Source organism: Typopeltis vanoorti, chromosome 1 (genome assembly GCF_054136105.1).
Source record: "Typopeltis vanoorti isolate ZY-2024b chromosome 1, IOZ_Tvanoo_1.0, whole genome shotgun sequence".
NCBI lineage: Eukaryota > Metazoa > Arthropoda > Arachnida > Uropygi > Thelyphonidae > Typopeltis > Typopeltis vanoorti.
Window position 1 is genome coordinate 92583155 of NC_143549.1, and position 20951 is coordinate 92604105.

At 36.3% G+C, this 20951-nt stretch overlaps 1 protein-coding gene across 2 annotated transcripts in view; it reads left to right on the forward strand.

Annotated features, from left to right (window-relative positions):
- Positions 1–3758: 3758 nt before the first annotated feature.
- The window catches only part of LOC150110206 (thyrotropin-releasing hormone receptor-like), a 225053-nt gene continuing 207860 nt past the window's right edge, over positions 3759–20951 (forward strand). For both annotated transcript variants that reach the window (XM_090392201.1, XM_090392203.1), the window contains exon 1: positions 3759–3946. The gene's annotated coding sequence lies outside the window, so the exon portion shown is untranslated. The remainder of the gene's footprint in view (positions 3947–20951) is intronic.

Below are 20951 nucleotides of genomic sequence, written 5' to 3' on the forward strand. Positions count from 1 at the left end.
TTGTCCAAGCGTCTTTTTTTTTTCTTTAAATATTTTATCAAAATATACGTTTGTGTTGTCATGTATTATATATGCTACGAATCCTTAAAAAATGCAGTTCATAGTATCATTCATTTTTAAAAATTTATTTCTTTATTTATTCGGTTTTCGATTTCTACACGTAAATTATAAATACGAATAAATACAAACAAAATTCATCGCATTTTAACTTTTTTCTAAAATTATACATAATAATCATTGTAAATACATACACACGAAAGATAAGACTATGTAGATCACTTATTTACTATTTTTGTTTCTCAATAACTTTTCAATATTTTTATAAAAAAGTAAGTATGCTCTGATTCAGATTTTTGTATGGGTTCATTTTGGTCTCGTAATAGACCGGATAAATCGCTTTGATTGAAAAGACCTGATAAACGTTTATCACGTTATAGACGGAATTCGAACCCGGTACAAAACGAAACTTTCTAGCCAAGGGCTCGTCTATACCAACGTTACGGAGACTATATATAATTTTGTAAGTGGTAAGATATTTTAGAGAGTATATCTGGTGTTGACTGTTCTGGATTTGTATGAAATTTAACTTTCAATTCTAACTATCACACATACTTTTTTTTTTCTGAGTTTTTTTTTTTTTTTTTTGAAAACTACTTCTTGACTACACTTCTAGATTAAATTGTACGGAATTTGTCAAGAAAAGATCTTTCCAGTAGCAGAGAGTCAGATTATTAAAAAAAAAAAAAAAAGGTGAAAGTTGAACTTTTGATAAATCTTTCACGCCGTCTCTACTTTATGCATCTCTAGAGAGTCGAAACCACCAACCAGACATAAAAAAAAATATTGTACAGAAATGTGGTAAAGTTAGGTCTCCGTCTATTCGCAACATAACAATATTTTTTTCGTTGTCTGAATTCCGGCACTAAAAACTTGTTGACAGATTTCATCGAGCCTATTTGTGTACTCATCAGACAGTTTGTGTGTTCTAATACAAATCGAAGACAACCATGGCGGTTGTGCAGGCTTCGAGCAAAATAATTTCAGGTGACGAAAAAAAGATTAGGGAATGGCAAAAGAAGATAATAGACTTGTTTATGAGAATGGCGAGGCATAAATCATCGATCAGTAGACATTCACAGCAATTTATCGAATATCAATAACATCTCCATGGCCAGGTGATTTTTTTAAGTGCTTGGAGAAGAGATCTTATTCAAGTCCAGTCTGTCATTAGATAAATTTCACAAGCCTTTTTCAATGGGGGAACTCGTCATGTGCAGAATAAAATTTATATGTTCATACGAGACTGGAGAATTCACTTGCAGTTGACAATCTCTATAATTATTCCTCAAGTCTTGGTTATCCCCATGTGACACTTTTCTTATCTGCTTCCTTTTATGCGACTTTCTCAGCGCATGTTAATAATGGAAATTACATCCACGTTTTTCCATTCCAAGGCCACGCAAATGTCTCTCATCATATTAAGGCTCATTAAAAAGAAAAAACCCAATTAGTTATTAAAATTATTAAAAAATAACCATTCTCAAGAAAAATATCATTTAGACCGTTAGAAAAAAAAAAGAAACATTAATTTTTTAAATTTGAAATATATGAAAGACGATAGCACTGCATTGAAATATTTAAAAGGTTATAATGAAACCTTTGACTCTCTTTATTTTCTTGAAATGTTTCTTTTTTTTTTCTTTCATTTCTTTAGGAAAATTAAAATTGCTACATACGCAGAACGTTATTGTCTATAAGGGTGAAGCAAATGCTTTCATAATCCATGCTATCTGATAAGGTTACTGTGTAGGGGAATAATCATTACACAAGTTTGTATTATATTATAATTATTATTATTTTTTTATATTATATAACATTCCTTAAAAGGACTGGCTTAAAGGGGCGAAGCAAGAATGCTTTTCATATTCCCCGTTATCTGAAGAGGACAGTGAAGGATAGGGTGTTACTGAGCTATATAAAGCTCTGATCATGGCAGGAGGGTAACAGCAATAGTCGAGCCTCAGTTAGAACTTCTGCCATCCAACACCGTCCCAGGATACCCATTTTAATCGCCTCGTACGACATTGGGCTATTCTTATCCCGGCCACTACACGGGAAGTATATAACATTATGTGTATTATATCATGTATATTATGTGATTATTTATATTATACAATGGTGTATGTTTATATTATGTGATTTTATATTATACTAGGGGGATCCTCCCCCTGACGTCTACTACGCCCCCCCCCCCCCGTGTTCCGGATTGGTAGGCCGGTTCTCGTTGAATTCTGATGACTCGAATTTTGAAGACTCGGCACTCAGGGTAGCCCCTGAGTTTTAAAACGTTTCAAATAACTTGACAAAAACGTTACGTTACAAAGAAAGAAACGTTGCAAAAAACGAAAACGTTACATAAAAACGTTACAAAAAACGTTACACAAAAACGTTACAGCCTACATCCGTTTCAAGCCGACGTCACATCCGTTTCCAATTTCAGCTTATCATTTTATAATATAGAGTAGATAACATTATATAATATAATATATTTTATTTATATTATATGATAGAATATAATAAGATATTTTATATATAATGTAACCATATCAAAAATTGATACATTATGGGCGTTTTATTAATAATAATAAATATAATATAATAATAATAATAATATTTAATAATAATAAAAATGACGGATAATTTATAAAACATATAAAATAAAAGTTTTATTATGCATATATATTATACTAGGGGGATCCTAGTATAATTATATATATAAATATATACATATATATATATATATCATATTATATTTGAAAATATAATTAAAACACCATTTAAAAATAATTTTATTTTATATCTTTATTTATACATTTTGTATTTCATTTTATTTACACGTTATATATTTATTATTATAATATATATATATATATATATATATATATATATATATTCATGAGCATTGGCATTCAACCATAATAAGCCGAAACTAGTTGTATCATTATAGTTTTCTAACTTATTCTCGGTTTGTTAGTCATTAAATATCTTTTATATATATATATATTATTTTATTTTATTTTATTTTATTTATGTGTTATATATTTTTTATTATTTTATGTGCAGATTCGTTATTTATTAATGTATATGTATATATTTATATTTTTATTACATGTCGTTTTATATTTAATTTAATTTCTATATGAGCGGTTATTTGTGCGTACTTACGTTTATTATTTATAATATTATGTAATAAAATAAATGAGACGAAGGGTATATTTTTTAATGTCATTTTCTTGTTACCATTAAAGGTTTCGTATGTCGTCGATCTTTGCAATCGTATTCGAAACACAATTCAATTAAACAGAATTATCTTACGAAGATAATACAAATAATCCAATTCAGATTTTTCACTTCATTTTCACATTCCAGTGGGACTTTAGAGTCTTTTTTTTTTTCCATCACCATCCTCACATCCCAACAGCCCCGAACTCTTCTTTCTTTTTCATCTTGCACTGCTCTCTCATCTCCGCCTAACAATTACGTCACACTATCATGCCTGCTCCGCTTCGACTGTCCAATCGTGAATCAAGAGGGAACAGAGTCGAGCTAAGAAACAGAGCGAGCGTGCGAGAGGAACTAAGAGCGCGAGCAAATGAAAACTGGCACTGCAGCAAGAGGCTTGCTTCAAGGTCCTTACATATTGACACCAAAGCGTGACCGCAACCGAGCACGCGAAAGCAGAGTACAACCCCCCCCCCCCTTCCTCTTGAATTCTTCGAACGCTTTCCTCTATTTCGTCAATCTGAAGCTCAAATGTTCGCGGCTGAGTTCAGTGTTTGAAGAGAACAATAACTCGATCGGTGTCATCGTTCAAAACATCGTACGCACCGAGGCTTTTGTGGCATTCTCAAGTTTTGTACATTCAACTTGAGCAACAATATTAAAGGTAGGCGATTTCATTTGTTTATTGAAATTATTTGTTTCCGTAATATTTTCATGCAGAATCGTAAACCCCATAATGGCATTTTATTCATAATTCGATGTTCGACATAAACCACATCCCTTTTTTTAAATGTTTTTGCTGAAACTATTGCTCATATTTATTATCTTTAAATATATAAAAAGTTATATTTAAATATATATAAAATTTATAATGTAATTTTTACTATTTAGTTTATTCATTTATTTAATTTTATAAATTAACAATTTCTCCAATATTTTTTTCATACGTAGTTGGATGGGTGTTGATATCAATCGACCGTGAGATACGATGATTAATGATTAATACCCTTTGGAGGGTAATGGATGGCAATGCTGTAGCCAATGAAGTTCTAACTGAGACACGGCTATTGCTGTTACCCTCTTCCCATGATCAGAGCTTTAAAAAATATATTACGTATTTTAATGGAGGAGGGGCTGGAATCGACCGTGAGATGCGGTGATTAATATACCATGGGAAGGTAACGGATGGCAATGCTGTAGCCAACGAAGTCCTAACTGAGGCTCGGCTATTGCTGTTATCCTCCTGCCATGATCAGAGCTTTAATAGCTCAATAACACCTCATCCCTACACTGTCCTCTACAGATAACGGGGAAGATGAAAAGCATTCTTGCTTCGGCCCTTTAAGCCAGTCCTTATAAGGACTACGTATTTTAATCATACACGTAAGGATGATTTTGAGTGCCGAATTAATTGTATTCAATTTCGCCTCTTATAGCTAGGATTAAAAATAATTTAGAATTCATTCAAAACAAGACATTTGAAAATCTATTCGAAAATTAAAACATTAAACACGGAGGATTTGTACACCAGCAAAGTGAATATTTTGTTATTAATTAATCGAGGTTAATTATCTGAATATAATTAGATGGAGTTTGTATATAACGTAAATTAATCGGCGAATGTCTTTTGTGCACTTAATCGAATGAATTATTGATGATTTTCAAGTTTTTACAATCTATTTCCTTTCTTTATTTCAATTCATCATTGTGTTTTTGATTGAATACTGAAAATATCATTAATGATTTTATTGTCACAACTTTGCGAATTCCTGCATTGAAGATGTAGATAAATATGTACATTGAAGCTAATGAGTTTGAGATTTGCAAAACATAGAAAAGTCTGCCATTACAAGCAATATCGTGACTTCTGAGAGAGCTTAAATTTGGTAAATCTTCATCTCATCTTTTAAGTACGCGTAAAGGTTATTTTGCGCCTCTCTCTCTCTCTCTCTCTCTCTCTCTCTCTCTCTCTCTCTCACACACACACACACACACACACACACACACACACACACACACACACACACACACATACACTTAATCCAATCTTCTCTAATTTTCTAAGCACGTTAATTGTTGCTTCCGTGCTACAAGATCATAGGAATATCTCATTAAAAGGCCACATTATTTATTTTAAAAATAGAAAGCTATAAAAAGCTTCCTATTTGTAACTAATGATCAGAAAGAACAGTCAGCTACAGCGATAACTCTTTAGAAAACGGAAAAAAGAAAGAAAATAAAAAAAAAACCTTCGAGACCTGTGACCTACCACTTACCCTCCTTGTGTATCTAGCACTCTTCTCGTAAAAACAACAAGGCAAATCTCACACGCCAAGTTATTCTGTCATAATTAATGCTTCGTTAACATAGATTTAGATAGCCATCATATGTTGACGATTCAACTAAGTCATTATCTGAGTCAATTAGCTTCCTTTTCTCGCAGTTACTCCGTTTTTAAAACAACTTTTTTAGGGGGGAGGGAATTATACGAGGCATTCCTAAAAAATTAGCAATAGTAATTTCTTTTCCCTAAACCGCTAATCTATTTACTGTAATTAGAAACAAAAATTTTCAGTTGACGGATTTACTTTACGGTTAAATATTAGTTTATGAGCGATTGAATAACATATGAGTGAGAGAGAGAGAGAAGGGGGGGGGGAATAGAGAGAATATTGTAATACACCTGCTTGAAATGAACGAGTCCATTTCTCAAACAGTATTTAACGCCGAATGCAACTGTAGGATGACACGGCATGCAATCTAAGTATGAACTTAGCGAAATACTCGATTTTCAGCTGAATAATAATCAGTCATGCAAACTGTCCAGAGAGACACCTCTGTTAAGAGTGCCTTTGGCTACACCACCATTTATCAATACTATGGAAACTAATTCGCGGAGAGACTCCGGAGCTAAGAAAGCATGCGCTAGTTTAATCCGGCGAGCTTTTATTTTGTTGCAAGATTTCAATATAGCATCACGTTTTCTTTTCTTTAACTCCTTGTTTCTTAATTTTGTCTCCTGTGCTCTACTATAACTGTAGATTGTGTGTCTGTAGGCTAGATTTCCTGGGTTTTTTTTTTTTTTTACTTTTGTGGGAATAAAAAAAAAAACTATTTTGACCTAAGGAAGATCCTTCTACCTTCTTATGAGATCAATAAATTCACTTTCGTTTGAAAATTATTGGATTAAGGTTCTACGCATCCTATGCGGAAACTCTACTCTACTCAAACGTTCGCAGTATTTAGACATGATGTCAACTGCACGGTCACGAATAGTCATCAAACATCTGAATTTGAAAAGTAACTCCAAACTCCAGTTTCAGTATCTGCAGTCCGATACTGAAACTGAAAAATCCTCATATTGGTGCGCAAATAGGACTGGAATGCACTTTGAAATAGTAAAGCACTTACGAGAAGGCTACTTAAGGCTCGCCTATTTTCTTCTTTAGGAAGTAAAAGTGTTTGCTGCACGTCATTTGATAGAGGTAAGTACATCCTACGGTTATAATGGAAACAGGAAAACAGCATCTTACGGATCTTAGACAAGTATCAATAAATTGAGCTATTATTGGTTCACACATGACTAAGAATTAAAGACCGGAAGTGGGATTTTGTCAAGCTAGCCAACCACTTAACTCCCCCAATAAATAGAGTGGTCGTCGTCGCTGATAGCAAAAATCAACTACTATTGGCACCAAATCTCCATTACGTTATCAATGGTTACCAGCTTGTTTTGTCCGAGTGATAAGCGTGTCTACTCTTTATCAGTAAGCTATGATTCGAATCGCTCTATGGTATAGTGGTAGATAATTTTTAATTGCCGGTGTAAGACTGACACCACCCTGCCAATTGGAAGGCTGAAGTGGACTGGTAGAGTGCCATGTTTGGACTTTAGACACTCACTCGCCCACTTGACTACTAATGTACGATAGGTTATGACAGGATTACATACTTTCATGGGTCGGGTATACATAATTTAAAAAAAATAAAAAAATACCATTAACCAATGCACAACAGAAATTACCGTGATAAATTTCATTGTAATGATGATTTGTGAAAAAGAGATTTTCATTAAATTTATAAAAAGAATAATTTACTGTCTTTTAACGGGTACAGAAAATATCTCAAAGAAAAAAAAAACAGAAAAGAAAAAACACTCATCAGACTATCCATGGATCTCAACGACATTCTAACTTGATGATCGATCACTCGTCACTTGTCAGTGTTGCGATATATCCACGCGCTTTTCTTGATGGCTCAAAATCAGCTTCGAAAGTTTTCATGACGAAGAAAGCTCTTCAGGAAACGCATTATCCGTAGGAAAATACCAGGAGAACGGCAAAAATCAGAAAAGTTTTCTTTCACACAGATAATTTGCCGTACACAGCTGGTACCTACATTCGGGTAGTGAGTGAGAACAACAGAAGAGAAAATAAGTGCCCTGTCTTCAATGCTGGACACAATCGGCACGTGTTGTGTTCAGATTTCCCAATAAAGAGGCTTGTCGGATATGATGATGACGAATGTAGTTCACAGTAGAATCAATATTTGCGCAATGCCTGATGGGAAATATTCTTTTTAATTTCATTACATTTTCGAGGTGTTGATTTCCTTAATCAACACCTGATAAGAAATCTTCAATTCTTTAGAATTCTGAATGTTACGTTGCAGGTCATTTGTTGGAGTTGCAATAGGATATCTGTAAAATCTTCTTTGAAGTTTTCTTAACTATATATTACTCTTATTTAATAAGACGAACATGGAAAATAAAGTGGTGGATAAATTTCCTCGCTCCGTTTGCGAACATCACTCCTTATTGGAGGCCTGAAGTGGCTTGTGTTTCATTAGTATTAAGTATTAAGTTCAGTATTTGGTCTCTAGAATAGGTTTTCTGGATTATATAACCTTTAGTTTATATAATTTAGTTTATTTACCTATTGTATACTAGCGTAGGATAGGTTTACTGCCTTTTATAGAGTTTTACGAAAAAAATATGAAATAAGGTTTATAAATTTAGAAAATAAAGCTTAAATATCGAACATAGTCAAGGAATCTCAAGACATTGCTTCCTTGTAATGGTTTACAGGGTAGTTAGCGTATTCACTCTCCAAACAACAAGTTGTGGCTTCGAATTCTGCCATAGGCAACGTTGTTTATGATTATATTTAAGTGTAGAGATTTCCTTGCTAGGTGCGAGACCACGCTGTCCCACTTATTGGTAGTTTGAAGACGTTCCATGTTTGATCTCTAGATAAGAATTTCCAGGCTAAGTAAATATAACAAAAGAATACAAAAAATTGTATAAAATTAATTTAAAAATCCTTGGAGCCTATCCACGATACTAATGAACCACAGGTTTACAGTCCTTCCTGGATAGAAATCACGTACAACGTATAGAACCACGTCTCAAATACTAGTTGCAACTGTCAAAACTATTCCTCTTAACTATTTTATGTTAGTAAAAAAATAGTTAAGAGGAAATTTATTTTATCTGGAAAATTTCACGTGTGTTATTATCCTTGACTTTCCTTTTAAGTTTTACTTGTATAAATGTTTCTGCAAATATATCTAACAAAAATAGCTGTTCCTAGTCTGAAAAATAAGTTACAAACATCCTTTCATTGATTACCAATATGATGGAGCCGCTGATGATTTCATAGACTGTAATTTCGATCAGTAACTCTATTGCCAATTTTCTGAAGGTCGTTCAGAGCGTGACATTCTAAAGAAAAAAATTTTTCCCTTCTTCGAACTTAGCAATAGCATTGCAAATGACCTCGGAAGGCAAAGGTTGCGCCTTGTCCAGTTAATGAAACTCTTTCAGTGTTAGATGTAGTCGTCCACAGCAATCAGTAGCACTTCCATGGTAACCTTAGCGTATCCTTTTACTTCTGAACGCGTATTTCTTTACGTGCGAGTTGATTAGAAATGGGATGGGTTTCACCTTCTATCGTTACCATGGGAATAGACAATAGCGTAAGAGACAAGGAAGTACCTTTAAGTGGAGAACTTTTATTCAGACTCCCGATTTAACAGAGAAATTCTTTTTCTCCGTCTACGAAAACGGCTTCCTTCAACCTGATCACGTCAGCAGAGTATGACCTTCTGCACGCAGTCTAATGAATTAAGTAACGTTCCTCAACTTGATGTGTGCGTTCGTTAATGTAAGATGCATTGAAACTTCTTTTCGAAATCTTTGTTGTAGTTGATGAGCTTTTCACTGCTGACCATTACCATAACAGAGGATATTCTTTATCTAGAATCTCTATGGAATCATTAGAAGAAATAGAATCCTTCTGAGTATAACGTATCGACTGTGATCAGCAGGGCGAGTTCATTTCTGTTTCTAGAGAAAAAAAACGTTGGCGCTGGTCGTCAAAGGACCTGTTGAATTTAAGTTTGTTTATTCCTTTGAAGTATTGATTTTAACTATTTTCAGAAAAGGTGTAGTTATAAAATATAATTTTATTTTAAATATTTTAAGAAAACAAGCTAATAAGACATTTAATATGCTTTTAATATTTATTTTCTTAAAAGTAATAGAAAATATAATTTAATAAAAAATAAATAAATTTTATTTAACATACCCTTTTACTTCTGAGCGCATATTTCTTTACTTGCGAAGTGATTAAAAATGCAATGAGATTTTACTTTTAAGTAAAACTTAAAAGAAATGTCAATTATTAATACTAAAATATTTAGTAATAAATAACAATGAAGAATGTTAAAAAAATTAAACAGAAATGACGAGAAATAATAATCGTTCTAAGTTTTCAAGAACACCTATTTTTTTCTTCAAATATAAATGTCCAATAATGTTTTGGTTTTAATTGTTTCATACTACAAATACATTTTTTTTTCGATAAAAAAAGTTCGATTATAGCGTCGTTAAATTAAATATGTGTGAGAAATATATATATTTTCTTGAAAAGATAGATGGAACTCAACATTTGCTGGATTTCATATCAGGCTACACGTAAATTCCAATATAAACAAAACTACAAACATGAAATCAGCATGAAGTCTTATTGCAGCTAAAAACTAACATAAAAATCACACTAAAGGAAAAATAACCATTCTTTTAAAACTAACACTAGCTGGATTATAAAATAATTTCATGCATAGTTCTTATATAATGAAGTACTTAGTTTGCTGTGGAAGTAGGTAAGCTTAGAATGGATTTCTTAGAAATCGTATTAGTTTCAAACACGTAAAACAAACTCCTCGAAAATTACGGAAAACAAACGAAGAAATATTTATGAAGCATTAGTCAACCCTACTTGTATTGTTATGGTAAATGCTATATTTCAATCAGGAACTCTTATAAATCAAAATTCATATTATACACGTAATAAAATAAATAATTTGTAAACTAATAATTCCAATCAACTAAATTTAATTGCTTCTCAAGAACAATTAAACAAGAACATTTCGATACACCAAAAGATAAATACTATAGTTCTGCCTTTTGTGTCACATTAGAGGGGATAATTTGGGATGATCAAGATAGATCAATCAATCGACCGTGAGATGCGGTGATTGGTCCATTAATGCCCTTGGGGGTGATGGATAGCAACGCAAAGCTGTACCAATGAAGTTTAACTGAGGTTCGGCTGTTGCTCTTATCCCCTTGGGCGATGAGTTTTTGAGTTCGCTCTCTTAAGGTTTTTGCCTTAAGGGAGCACTTTGAGTCTCCGGGGAAGGTGTTCTCCGGCACGGCCCGCTGAGGGGCTTTGTCGGTGAATTATTTTCCTCGGAATTTGAGCGGTTCTGCTCAGTGGTCGGGGAGCCCGTCACTGAGTGGAACCAACGCTGAGATTAGGACGGTCTTTCGCCCACTATGGAGTGGCCTAGAGATCGTCCGTATTTTTGAGATTTCACCTTTACTTACATAGTCGGTGATTGATTTCATATGAGATGCCCATATAGGGTAACGGATGGCAATGCTGAACCAATGAAGTTTAACTGAGGTTCGGCTGTTGCTGTTATCCTGGGTTAATGAGTTCGCTCTCTTAGGTTTTGCCCTAAGGGAGCACTTTGAGTCTCCGGGGAAAGTGTTCTCCGGCACGGCCCGCTGAGGGGTACTTGCCGGTGAATTATTTTCCTCGGAATATGAGCGGTTCTGCTCAGTGGTCGGGGAGCCCGTCACTGAGTGGAACCAACGCTGAGATTAGGACGGTCTTTCGCCCACTATGGAGTGGCCTAGAGATCGTCCGTATTTTTGAGATTTCACCTTTACTTACATAGTCGGTGATTGATTCACTCAATCCAATACCCTTGGAGGGTAATGGATAGCAATGCTGTAGCTAATGAAGCTTTAACTGAGGCTCGGCTATTGCTGTTACCCTCCTGCCATGATCAGAGCTTTAATAGCTCAATAACACCTTATCCCTACACTGTCCTCTACAGATAACGGGGAAGATGAAAAGCATTCTTGCTTCGCCCCTTTAAGCCAGTCCTTATAAGGACTATAAGGACTAATTTGGGATGGATGAGGAGCAATCGACCGTGAAATGTGGTGATTAATACCCTTGGAGGGCAATGGATGGCAATGCTGTTGCCAATAAAGTTCTAATTGAGGCTCGGCTATTGCTGTTACCGTCCTGCCATGATCAGAGCTTTAATAGCTCAATTCTTGCTTCGCCCCTTCAATCACTATCCCTAATTTGGGATAGTGATTTCCATCGTGATCACTGAAGTAAAAACTTTATGGAAGAAAATTGTAATTATAACTGTTGGAGAATCTGTAGAAAAAATGCAGGAGAATACAACAAGCGAATATCTGAAGTCAACAATAATTCTCTGAGCCAAATCCTCAACCTTCTCTTCCCGAAGATCATCACATCCTGTTTATGTGTCTCCACTAACTTGCCCCGACTTCCCTTCCAGTCACCCCACTCACATTCACTTAGTGGAAATTCCCTTCCCCCCCCCCATCTACAGCTATCTCACTTTATCCATAATGACATCTTGGCAGGAACTGGCGGTATCTTCCCGCTGTTTGTGTAAGAGTCAATTTGCTGCATACCCTTTATGGGTCATTCTAGGCGGCGTCATTAATTTCTATTTTGTGAGCTTCCATATTTCACCTCAAGGAATCTAGATACCTCCCCCTACCCTAGATCCATTCTCACACAGTAATATGATTACGAACATCATTCTTCCAAGTTCTGAAGATGTTTTATCGGGCTAATGTGAACTCAAAATTATCCCCTTTCTACCTCCCCTTCCACATTTATTTCCATTTAGTTTTTTGCCTTTCAGTTTCGCCATTAAAATCTCTTAAGAATCGGAAGAGTGCTATTTTTCACAAAGAAGATATTTGTATGAAGATAAATTAGTTATCTTATTTGATATCGTGTTTCCCGTTCAATAAGGTCACAAATAAAAAAAGTTCGTGATTGTCTAAAATAAATCTGCGTTCTCTGAAAAAGACATTAGTATTTGGCAATGTAAGAGAGTTACAGTGTGGATTTAAACCTATTTTTATTTAAATTATAAATAATTCAATAAAAATATAAAAATTTATATAAATATTATAATAAATAAAATATTAAAAATTAAAATAAACAAAATATATATCTAAATTTTAATTCAAATTATTTATACAGCAATTTTATTTTTATATATAGTAACATTAAAATATTTTCAGTGTTATTTTTGAATAATGATTACCTCCTCTTTTGCTTAGTGTGTGCTTGTTATCTTAGAAGTTAGTGATCATGTCTGATGTAGATTATTATTATTATATCTGTGAGTGAGAGTTGGGGTCAGTTTTTAATGTGAACGGACGTATTATTTTAGACTGAGCCTGATTAATTTGTTTACATGGTTTTTAACGAAACGCGCATTGTACTGGTGCAGACACAGTTTGTTTCCTACTGCTTCTCCCTCTGCATGAAACATGCAAGAGGTCTAATGGCCGGTAGGCTCCACCCGCAATGAGAACCAGTGGTGGATTTATGGTTTTATTTAGGGAGGTAGGATTTCAAGCTGTGGCCAAGTGATTTCGTGACACTCCTTTTCCGTACTGTAGGACAGCTAGTTGTATTTTATTGCTGGTAGACACCTGAGAGTGGCTACAGGATTTGCTAGCGGATCCTCAAGGCTACAGGATTACTTGCAAGTTGCTCGGGACACCTGAGCAACCTCCGCTCTCTCTTTTAATCACAAATTAAGCCAAATCATGGACACTCCATGTGATGAGCTAGACTTCAAACAGCTATTGGCAGTCTTCAAGCATGTAGGTGGCCTGTTTCAAAGAAAATAGCCAGGAAAGGTAGCAATACACCAAATAACAGAGGTTGAATCAGAGGACTACCAATCCCCTGACCCTCTCCCCAGCACTTCTCAAGATAACACCAGGGAGATTATGTCGTCAGTTACCCACCAGCCCCTAGTGGACTCAGATGACTCTACAGACTATGAGGTTGTCAGCAGAAAGAAGCGCAAGAAGGAGTCGCCAGTTGCAGAACCTGAAATAATACCTCAACCCTCGGAAAGAACAGCTCCAATGGACTTAACAGCACAACCTAATGAAAGAATAGAGACTTACTCCAGGGCACAACCCAAAGAGAGGATTCCACCAGTAATTTTAAGAACAAAAGAAAAATGGTGTTTAATTACAGAGACGATGAAGAACACAAACATCAAATTTACATCAGCCAAGAGTAGAGATGAAAGAATCCGGATTCAACCAGAAGGAGCTTCGGACTACCGCCGGCTCACCAGACTTATGGACGAACTGAATGCCCCATATCACACGTTTCAGCTTACGAGTGAAAAAAAAAATCTAAAAGTAGTTATCAGAGGTTTGGCTGAAACCATACCAGCTGAAGAAATAGCTACTGACCTCAGATCACGAGGCCTTGAGCCAATTAAGATTTCACGCATGTACCGAGCAGACAGGCGCCCCATGCCTCTGGTCTTAGTCGAAATCAGTAAAGACCATAGAGAAATTTATGACCTTAAAATAGTCTGCAAATTAGTCATCAAGACCGAACCTCTCAGAAGAAAGACTTCAGCTGGTCAATGCCATCGCTGTCAAAAATATGGGCATGCACAAAAACTATGTAAAGCAGATTACAAGTGCGGTGACGACTATCCCTCGCACACTTGCGTCAAGCCGCGAACCACACCCGCTAAGTGTGCAAACTGTGGCGGCTCACACTCAGCCAACTAACCTGTAAAGGATGTTCACTCCACCCATCTAACCTGCAGAAGACTAGAGAGGCACTACCCCCGCCCACTCAGAAGCGAGCCACACCAGAAATCAAAACGCGTGCTGTTACTCCCGAGAAATCATGCGGATCTGCGGTCTCTACAAGTAACAAACCTGCATCTTGCAACCAAAACCCCGCAGTAATCCTAGCTGCCACTCTAGGAGAGATGTTAACGGCCTTTAGCAAAACAAATCCCAATCAGGCCGACACCAACAAATTCCTCAAGAACACACAAATCATCTTCTCCATGACTACAAACCTGGAAGAAACTGGAATTGAGATACACACCAACAACACAGGAGGTCTAAAACTATATTCAGTCTACAACCCTCCGGGCAAACCACTCCTACCCTCGGAACTCTTCCAGCTCCTTGACACAAACAAAGCAACAATAGTGGCGGGAGACCTAAACGCAAAACATCCCGCGTGGAACAGTAGAAACACCAATAATAATGGGAAGAGCCTACACAAATTCGCTATGAAAAGAGACATCACCATAGCAGGTCCTGTTGAACCATCACACTATGGGCCACTGGGCAAACCTGACGTGCTGGATATAGCCATTTTCAGGAACACCTCGCACCAATTCCAGTTATAGGTTGTTAATGATCTTAGCTCCGACTACAATCCGGTTCTGCTTAGCCTAGGCGGGGAAGCAGAAACCATCCCCGGACAAATCCTACACAAATCTCAAGAAGCTCAACGCAACTCTCTGCAACATCACAGGCCCTGTCCCAACCATCTCCTCGCCCAAAGAAGTAGACACAGCGATCAGTAAACTGGAAAGTACAATACAAACTGGCCTTGCAACAGCCTCCACCGTTACCGCTCCAGCTCAAGCTAACCTGCTCCCAGAAGAGATTCTAAAGCTTATCCGCAACAAAATCAGGATCAGACGTCGATACCACGCAACACTATCACCCCAATAAACAAGAGCTAAACAGGGCAACAAACTAGTCCAATATGCGATCAAAGACCATAAGAATCAACTATGGGAGAGGAAACTAAGCTCCTTAAACACTGAAGATAACTCATCATGGAAAATGGCTAAAGCCCTACACAGCGATCATCCCAACATACAACCAATCCACGGAGAAAGAGGCATAGTCTACCGAGATGATGAAAAAGCAGAAGCCTTTGCAGACGCCCTGGAGCTGCAATTTCAACAAGGCTACACTCATGCGGACTTGCGCTTCATCGAAAAAATCCACAGGCAAGTACGCTGTGCAATTCATCATCCCACCAGCCGTGACAACACAAGCTACACTACGCCAAAGGAAATATACCAAATCATCAAGAACCTCAACAACAAGAAAGCACCAGGTCCTGATCAGATTTCAAACAAAATCATAAAAACACTCCCCTCACATAACAATAATGCATCTAGTAGCTATCATCAATGCGATGCTAAGACTCAACTACTTTCCCACTCGCTGGAAGCTGGCAGATATAATCCTCATCCACAAACTGGGGAAAGCACCTCAGTTCCCCCAGAATTACAGACCTATCAGCGTCTTGTCAGGCCTTGGGAAAATCACTGAAAAAGTGATACTAAAACGTCTACAAAACGAAACGGACAATCTAGACCTAATCCAAAAAGAACAATTTGGTTTTCGCACTGGTCACTGCACAACTCAACAAATCCACAGACTTATAGAATACATAACTATCGGATTCAATTGGAAACAACATACAGATTCAATCTTCCTGGATGTGGCGAAAGCCTTCGATAAAATGTGGCACAAAGGCCTCATCCACAAACTAATAACTGCAAAATACTCATTAAACCTCAAAATCATAGACGCTTACCTGAGACCCAAAATTTCAAGTGAAACTCCGTTGTTTCAGATCCACTACAAGAAGTATCACAGCAGTTGTTCCGCAAGGCTCCCTATTATCGCCGCTGCTCTTCAACATTTTTATCTCAGACGTCTCAAGCACAGCATCAACCACCATGGCTTTCTATGCAGATGACATGCGATACCGGCCAGATCGCTCAGGCCATACCTAGCCACACAACGACTACAAAATGCAGCAACGAATCTTGAAAAATGATTTCAAAAATGGAGAATAGACGTCAATGCAGATAAGAGCACGGCCATACTCTTTACAAGGAAGAAAGCAAACCATCACGGAGCAGTCACGATGTTCAATACTGATATCCCATGGCAAAAAAGAAGTAAAATACCTGAGAATCAAACTAGATAACCATCTCAGCTTCAACTCCCACATCTCTCATGCCTGCAACAAAGCTAACTCAGCAATAGCTCAACTCTACCCTCTACTCAACCGTAGAAGCATAGTCAGTCCAGAAAACAAACTAAGAATATACAAAGCAATCACCAAACCCACACTAACTTACGGTTCACCAGCATGGGGCCACACCTCCCCTGGCAACATCAAAAGATTACAAATAATCCAAACCAAATGCCTCCGAATGATCTTCGATACCCCATGGTTTGTAAGGAACACTATCCTCCACCAAGACAGAAACCTGCCAGACATACCCATGTTTCTCCACCAGATAGCAACCAAGTACTTTGCTCAGGCATCACTCCATCCCAACCAACTCATTCGTGAGTCATCAGATTACGATGAAAAAGACAGATAGAAACATAAACGCCCAAAGGCAGCCCTGATCACAGATTGAAATAATTCTACACAGCCCTAATTAGGGAGAGCCAGGTGCTCAAAACTTTCTTTCATTAAATAATTAAAAAGTACCGTTTACGGGATAAAAATGGTGAGATGCGGTGATTAATACTTGGAGGGTAATGGATGGCAATGCTATAGCCAATGAAGTTCTAACTGAGGCTCGGCTAATGCTGTTATCCTCCTGCCATGATCAGAGCTTTAATAGCTCAATAACACCTTATCCCTACTGTCCTCTACAGATAACGGGGAAGATGAAAAGCATTCTTGCTTCGCCCCTTTAATCCAGTCCTTATAAGGACTAATAAGGATAAGGATCTTTGAATAAATAATAAATAAAGCAACCTTAAGAATGTATCGAATTGCATCCTTTGATTATTGGTTGCAATGTTCGTTATAATTTAAGCACACAGTATATAACATAGAGTATATAATTTAAGCATATAATAAAATCTGCAACGTTCTTTTCACTAGTTTTCTTCAAATCATCAACGAACCGAAGCAATCTGAAAGTTGGCACTTCGCCCAGTTTTCTTCACACTATAATTTTCAACCCCTGAAAACTTGATGCTTCCACAAGCCTCATTAAACTGACTGGGAAAGACAAATCAAAATTTTTGTCTATTATTGCCGTCAGAATCACAACCTACATAAACAATAACTTGAAATATTTCTTTCTTAAAAGATATTTTTAATGTGGACATTTCTGAAGCTAAATTTCGTTGATAATAAATTATTGATCAGTACCATATTTGCAATTTTACAACCAAATGGGCCAAAAGATTTCCAATACTACACAAACTCGTTTTGTGTTTACGATAAATAATTATCATCGGAAACTATTAAAATAGCATTCATTTTCTGAAATATTATTCTTATAATCAATGAGCCTATCAGAATTGCCACTGTTTGTTTGGTATTTTTCCATCTATGCAATAGGGTTTTCGATTGAATACAGCAATATCTTTTTTAGCGAATATTTCCAAATGGTACTCTACAGGATTAGCTGATAACATCATTTCTTCATTCAGCTGGGTCGTTTCGTTGAATTTGCTGAGTCGGCAATAATAGGGACGTTTTTGCTTCTTCGTTTCTCGTGGATCTATTTCTGCCCTTCCTTTTCAGGCGACTTCAGTAGGCTTAAAACATGCTTTTCATATGTGTATGGACAGTTAAAAATTCGCATGAATAAAATATTGCTTTCAAAACGCTTTAGCGAAAGTTAAATTCGCATTTCAAACAGGAAACGGCAGAAGACTGTTAAGTCAAAGGTCAGTCACGTACCTAAACACACACACGCACACACACTGTTCACATTAAAAGTTAAAAGGCCACAGTCATCAAATATAAACTGCAACCTAACTCTCGTGATAATTTGAGAAAAAAAAAAGAAAAAAAGCAGGAAATTTAAAAACAAGACACGCACTTAGAAATTGTCCTGCTAATAATTTGTGGACTCTGTTTGGTATCGTTTTCCTTATGAGAGTGCTGTCTTTCATTTTTCACTAATGTCGACATCTTCTGTCACATAAAGAACTGAATTAATATGACAGTGATAATATTTCCACAAAGTATCAGTGTTATTTCTAGGAGTTATCTTCTAGAGTTCGGTACTACCACCTGTGCTATCCCTTGCTGTTTCACTATGACTTCAGACTAAGATAACTTTGTCCTTGAGGTTAGCCAATGTTAAGATACATCTTAAATCCTCTGAATAAAATACCACCTCAGCATTATCCTAAAATAAATTAAATAATTTATTTTAAAATAGGGTATTTAAATCCTCTTTTATTCTTGCAAATTATATTTAAGAATTACCAACACTTACCCTTTTTTTAAAAAAAATGTCTATATTTAGGTCATATATCTAAATTAATCGCAATGAAAGGATAGAATGAAAGTAATGACCATTATCATTTGAGAAATTCTGACCTCTTCATTGCTTTTCGATCCGTCAACAAAATTAACAATAAAAATCACTCCACTCCGTATAAGTGGTAAGACTTCCATATGTTAAAAAAAGAGACGGTTTCTTCAATATGCTGTCAGCTTAGCTCTAACGCCTGATGCATACGTTCCTGCTGTGATCGTTTCTTAAAGCCGATAATGCAACATGGCAAGTGATGCAACCGATATCTCTATCTCGTCTCCCTTTAACGCATTTTACTTCTAATTGTCTGTTGGCTTTTCATAAATCGAATATTTGCTAAGACATGGTGGTTGATTTTGTCTGCTTTTTATGTTGTGAGTTTCATACTCACGTACAGTAGCGAACAAATTAATTCGAACAGTGACATTTTAAAGAAAACGTTTGATTTCGTAAGAAATTAAGTACAAAAAATAACTCCAACTTTGCCTAATAATTTATATGTGCTCCTCTGTTCCTAATAAGTTCATTCATTCGCTTAGGCATGGATTCTATCAATTTCTGAATCTCATTTTATACTTGATAGAATTCACTATACTTTTATAGTGGATTCTATCAAGTTATCCTTTGTATCACAATTTAGGTCCACAAAATTTTCTATTGGGTTGATGTCAGGAGAGTTACCTGGCCACTGAAGCAATTGGATGTTGTGACTTTTGAGGAACTCTTTCACTTTTTTTTGAAGTGTGATATGGAGCGAGATTCTGTTGGAAGATGAATTCTTTGTGTTTCTGGATCGGAGGGACTGCACTTTTCTCCAGTATTTTTATGTACTGGTCACTTTTCATCATCCCGTGAATAGGCACAAGTGAACCTGGACCGTCAAGTGTAAAACAATCCCAGAACATTTTTTAGCTGGGTGTTTAGGAGATTGTTGAAGCTTGACGGGGAAGGGATGTCTTTTCAGCCACTGATTTGCGAACATAGGGTACTCGCTTTCCTTGTACAAAGAAATGGCTGTCATCCGAGCATATGACCTCCTTTCACTTCTCAACGGTCTAGTCTTTGTACACTTTTGCCCGATGAAGTCTCTTTTTTCTGCATGGCTTTCTTCAACAGTGGTTTCTTATTTGGTCTGTGGGGTCCTCTCTGCTTCCAACAATTTTTGACGGGCTATCATGTCAGAAACATTAATCCCACTAGCTGCCAAGTCTCCATTTAAGTCTACAGCAGACAATCTTGGACTCATTTTGCTTTTCATAACTAGTAGACGATTTTGAGTACGTGCAGTTTTCCTTTTGCGTTTACGCTACTGTATGTTGTGAATTCAACATACAGTAGCGATACCGGCTTATCTGTTTTATACAGCATAATACCCCGAATTTACGACGCTTTTCAATTATAACCAACGCCATTTATACGATGCCACATTTGCTCATGCGACGGTTTTTGCGACTTGACGCTTCCATGAATCAACCGATGCACAGTTTTCTGAACTATTTCTTTACGACATCGTTGCTCACTGCATCTCTTGGTCTTTTAATATTCGCTGTGAATTATAAACTGTTTATAAGTATTATTATTTTATTATTTTATTTTATTGATGCTAATAATGGCAGATAAAATTAAAGCAAGGGCCGCTGTTTCTTCCATTGAAAAGAAGACAAATATTCTAAGAAAGTGGTTAAATTTAGTGATGATGGCGTATCGAACATTGAGATAGATCGCAGGCTACATTAAAAACAAAGTTAAAATTTTGAGTGACGTGAAAAGTGCTATACTAGTTAATACTACAGTTATCTGTAAACGTGACAATATTTTTTCCCAAATGGAAAAACTTTTAATGGTGTACGGTGATGACTAATTGGGTTCCCGTAAGCAAGCTATTCAAGATAAGTGGTTCGTTTGCTTGTCTGGAGTAAATAAAT